Genomic DNA, 6,022 nt, shown 5'->3' on the forward strand with positions numbered 1-6,022 from the left:
CAAACATATGACTATTTTACACCATTTTAAAGACAAGACTCTCGTTAATCTAACCACACTGTCCGATTTCAAAAAGGCTTCACAACGAAAGCAAAACATTAGATTATGTCAGCAGAGTACCCAGCCAGAAATAATCAGACACCCATTTTTCAAGCTAGCATATAATGTCACATAAACCCAAATCACAGCTAAATGCAGCACTAACCTTTGATGATCTTCATCAGATGACAATCTTAGGACATTATGTTATACAATACATGCATGTTTTGTTCAATCAAGTTCATATTTATATCAAAAACCAGCTTTTTACATTAGCATGTGACGTTCAGAACTAGCATAGCCCCCGCAAACTTCCGGTGAATTTACTAAATTACTCACGATAAACGTTCACAAAAAACATACATTATTTTAAGAATTATAGATACAGAACTCCTCTATGCACTCGCTATGTCCGATTTTAAAATAGCTTTTCAGTGAAAGCACATTTTGCAATATTCTAAGTAGATAGCCCGGCATCACAGGGCTAGCTATTTAGACACCCACCAAGTTTAGCCCTCACCAAAGTCAGATTTACTATAAGAAAAATGTTATTACCTTTGCTGTTCTTCGTCAGAATGCACTCCCAGGACTTCTACTTCAATAACAAATGTTGGTTTGGTTCAAAATAATCCATAGTTATATCCAAATAGCGGCGTTTTGTTTGTGCGTGACAAAAAAAATCTAAATATTCAATTACTGTACTTCGAAGCATGTCAACCGCTGTTTAAAATCAATTTTTATGCCATTTTTCTCATAAAAAAGCGATAATATTCCGAACGGGAATCTGTGTTTTAGTACAAAGAGAGAGAAAATAAAAACATGGGGTCGCCTCGTGCACGCGCCTCAGTGTCATTGTCCTCTGATAGACCACTTACCAAAGGCGCTAATGTTTTTCAGCCAGGGGCTGCCTCGACATTATTCAGCTTTTTCCCGGGTTCTGAGAGCCTATGGGAGCCGTAGGAAGTGTCACGTTACAGCAAAGATCCTAAGTTTTCAATAAAAAGAGTCAAGAAGCCCAAGGAATGGTCAGACAGGGCACTTCCTGTACAGAATCTTCTCAGGTTTTTGCCTGCCATATGAGTTCTGTTATACTCACAGACACCATTCAAACAGTTTTAGAAACTTTAGGGTGTTTTCTATCCAAAGTCAATAATTATATGCATATTCTAGTTTCTGGGCAGTAGTAATAACCAGATTAAATCGGGTACGTTTTTTATCCGGCCGTGTAAATACTGCCCCCTAGCCCTAACAGGTTAAAGCAAACAATTTGATAATCCATCATTGTTAAACACAACTTTCAAATCCTGAATTTGAGAGTGATTACTTCCCCAGACCCACCAAACTGTGTCAGGTTCAGGCTGTTGAAATAGAAGATTGTACCTTTAGATAGAAAAAACGTTAGTTTCAGATACTTCCTCCGTTGGAGGGACTACATATCCTATAACTAAACACCACCATCAGGAGTAAATATTGTTCTATGACGACGGCCATTGCCTTCTGACAGATTTCTCCCTTCAATTTCTATGCTATATTGGTTCCATTAATTAATATATTCTGTTGACTGTGACATGTTATACAGTACTAGTCAAAACTTTGGACACATCTACTCATTCAAGGGTTGTTCTTTATTTTTACTATTTTCTACATTGTAGAATTGGACCGCAGATTGAAGGAAAAGAAGCCAACAAGTGCTCAGCATATGTGGGAACTCCTTCAAGACTGTTGGAAAAGCATTCCAGATGATGCTGGTTGAGAGAATGCCAAGAGTGTGCAAAGCTGTCATCAAGGCAAAGGGTGGCTACTTTGAGAATCTCAAATATAAAATACATTTTGGTTTGTTTAACACTTTTTTGGTTACTACATGATTTCATATGTGTTATTTCATAGTTTTGATGTCTTCACTATTATTCTAAAATGTAGAAAATAGTAAAAATAAAGAGAACCCCTGGAATGAGTAGGTGTGTCCAAACTTTTGACTGGTACTGTACAATGAAAAATACATATTGGAATGTCACTAATATCAGGTGTCATACAAAGTTGAAGAGATATCAATGCCATATGGTACATTTGTGAAAATGTAAGAATATTGAAAATGTTTACATTTTGAAATAAAGGTAACTCTATAAAAGTGATCGAAAGCTGAACAACAATTTATTTATGTCCATTGCACTTTTCTCTGCTTTCTCTTTCTTTAGATAAATTGTCCAGCTTAAAAGAGGCAAAATATAGTTTCAACATCCATTTCTGGACTTATATATGAATTATATGTAACTATTGATTCTTGAAGAATATAACTTAGAAATGCCTCATGAGATTAGTTCAACTGTCATCCCCCATCAGAACCCAAAAGCTTGCTTTACTCCAATGTTTATAAACAAAGTAAATGTAAACAAACACTATATAGCCTCAAAACGTGCTTAACACTATACTTTTGACATCATGGATGGTCAGACCTTGCATCCATAGCTCTGTTTAAGAATTTGAGACTGGTTGATTTTTCCACCCACATCCCTCAGCTTTTTATCAAAATAGGGCATAGATTACGCTTTGATATTGTTTCAAATGCTGATTGCCCCTTTAAAGTCTCTCCATTGAGTATTGCAATGGTGAGAGAAATTACTGCAGCGTCTTCCGTCTCTTCTGATGTTTTAAATGTCGGTGATTGACTGAAGGTCATTCTCCACAAATAAGTGTAGAAGACAAGACAGGAAGATATGAGGAAAAATATTACATGTATCCATGAGTTACATCACTGCACAAAGGAACAAATGACCAAACTTCCCTATTTGTAGCACAAACCCCACTTCCACTAACACTAATAAGGAAGCTGTGTGGTTTTTTTCTTCTTCACTGAGCCTTTTAACAATGTTGCCCTCTATTGCTTTGCAGGCTTTGACTGATAAAGATAGTGGACTTTTTAAATGAAGCACAATTTAAAATCATTTGAGATTATATACCGTTGAAGTTGGAAGTTTACATTCACCTTAGCCATATACATTTATACTCAGCTTTAAACAATTCCTGACATTTAATCAGAGTAAAAATTACCTGTCTCAGGTCAGTTAGGATCACCACTTTATTTTAAGAATGTGAAATGTCAGAATAATAGTAGAGAGAATGATTTATTTTGGATTTTACTTATTTCATCACATTCCCAGTGGGTCAGAAGTTTACATACACTCAATTAGTATTTGGTAGCATTGCCTTTAATTGTTTAACTTGGGTCAAATGTTTCGGGTAACCTTCCAAAAGCTTCCCACAATAAATTGAGTGAATTTTGGCCCATTCCTCCTGACAGAGCTGGTGTAACTGAGTCAGGTTTGTATGCCTCCTTGCTCGCACACACTTTTTCATTTCTGCCCACAAATTTTCTATAGGATTGAGATCAGGGCTTTTTGATGGCCACTCCAATACCTTGACTTTGTTGTCCTTAAGCCATTTTGCCACAACTTTGGAAGTATGCTTGGGGTCATTGTCCATTTGGAAGACCCATTTGCAACCAAGCTTTAACTTCCTGACTGATGTCTTGAGATGTTGCTTCAATATATCAACATAATTTCCCTTCCTCATGGTGCCATCTATTTTGTGAAGTGCACCAGTCCCTCCTGCAGCAATGCACCCCCACAACATGATGCTGCCACCCCCGTGCTTCATGGTTGGGATGGTGTTCTTCGGCTTGCAATCCTCCCCCTTTTTCCTCCAAACATAATGATGGTCATTATGGCCAAACAGTTCTATTTTTCATGTCCTCTGGTTTCATCAGACCAGAGGACATTTCTCCAAAAAGTATGATCTTTGTCCCCATGTGCAGTTGCAAACCGTAATCTGGCTTTTTTATGGCGGTTTTGGAGCAGTGGCTTCTTCCTTGCTGAGTGGGCTTTCAGGTTATGTCGATACAGGACTCTTTTTACTGTGGATATAGATACTTTTGTACTTGTTCCCTCCAGCATCTTCACAAGGTCCTTTGCTGTTGTTCTGGGATTGATTTGCACTTTTCGCACCAAAGTACATTCATCTTTAGGAGACAGAACGCGTCTCCTTCCTGAGCAGTATGACGGCTGTGTGGTCCCAAGGTGTTTATACTTGCGTACTATTGTTCGTACAGATAAACGTGGTACCTTCAGGCGTTTGGAAATTGCTCCCAAGGATGAACCAGAATTGTGGAGGTCTACAATTTTTTTCTGAGGTCTTGGCTGATTTATTTTGATTTTCCCATGATGTCAAGCAAAGAGGCACTGAGTTTGAAGGTAGGCCTTGAAATACATCCACAGGTACACCTCCAATTGACTCAAATTATGTCAATTAGCCTATCAGAAGCTTCTAAAGCCATGACATCATTTTCTGGAATTTTCCATGCTGTTTAAAGGCACTGTAAACTTAGTATATGTACACTTGTGACCCACTGGAATTGTGATACAGTGAATTTTAAGTGAAATAATCTGTCTGTAAACAATTGTTGGAAAAATGACTTGTGTCCTGCACAAAGTAGATGTCCTAACTGACTTGCCAAAACTATAGTTTGTTAACAATAAATTTGTGGATTGGTTGAAAAACAAGTTTTAATGACTCCAAACTAAGTGTATGTAAACTTCTGACTTAAACTGTATTATATATAATCAACATCTTTGCTTTATAATCCTTCTCTAACCTTGACATCACTGTAGAATCTTTTAGAGCCATCATCCAGCTTTGTAGGAATGAATTAGCTGAGTGTCATTAGGTCATATCAACATATTATTGGTCACACTTGACACAAAGAACAATCGAGTTGATGGAGAAATGAATGTCAATCTGAATTATACTGTTTTTACATCATTCAAAGCATTTAAGTACACAGCTTATGTACCTGTTTGGCACCATAATTGACAATACAGTACACAAAAAAGTGTATTTACAATTTAGTATAGACCCCACCCCTATCAGAGGACACCCTTGTCATTATACTTTAATTCATTAAGTTGCAGTACAGTATTGTGTTATCTACTTTTTATTAACATGTTTTTTGTTACTAAAAGTACACAATTAAGCGGACAATCAAACATGTAATGTATTGATTATGGACGTTATGTTACAGATCCACACTGTTAATGCACAAAGTAGATGTCCTAACCGACTTGCCAAAACTATAGTTTGTTAACAAGAAATTTGTGGAGTGTTTGAAAAACAAATTTTAATGACTCCAACCTAAGTGTATGTGTAAACTTCCGACTTCAACAGTACAACCTGTTTAGTCTTTGGTAGTCCCAGGAGGTCGAGTCACGTGTGAAGCTGTCTTTTCTTCATGGCTGATGCGGATGTCACTTAGGTTGTAGCATGGGGGGTGTTTCTGTAGGTCAAAAGGAAGGTGTTTAGGTGCCTATTGAGGGAGCTGATCCCTTGAAATTATTTTAAAGCTTGCTTCATTGTTTCGACAAATCTTTCAACGGGGCCGTTCATTGTAGGGTGATACGGCGCTGACTTGATGTGCTGAATTCCATTTGCTTCCATGAATGACCGGAACTCTTCAGACACCAGTTGCGGGCCATTATCGCTAACAAGTTGCGTTGGCAATTCGAAGTGACTGAAGATTGACCGTAGCGCTTCGATGGTTCTCTCCGCTGAGGTGCTCTTCATCACTGTGACCTCAGGCCATTTGCTGTGTGTGTCAACTACCACTAAGAACCTACGATCCTCCAGTGGGCCTGCATTGTTTATGTGGACTCGCTGCCAAGGCTCCTCTGGGAAGTTCCATGGGTGTAGTGGCGCTAGCTGAGACATGTTCCTCATCTTTTGACATGCATAACATGACTTGGCCTTGACTTCAATAGTTGCATCCAAACCTGGCAACCAAAAGTAGCTGCGTGCAATCTCCTTCATTCGCACCATGCCAAAGTGCCCTGAATGGAGTTCTTCAAGCACCTGCCTTCTCAGTGGCGGCGGTATGATGACTCGAATGCCCCATAGCAGGCATCCAGACGCAACTGTGAGCTTGTTTCTTCTCACA

Source organism: Salmo trutta, chromosome 37, assembly GCF_901001165.1.
Source record: "Salmo trutta chromosome 37, fSalTru1.1, whole genome shotgun sequence".
Classification (NCBI taxonomy): Eukaryota; Metazoa; Chordata; class Actinopteri; order Salmoniformes; family Salmonidae; genus Salmo; species Salmo trutta.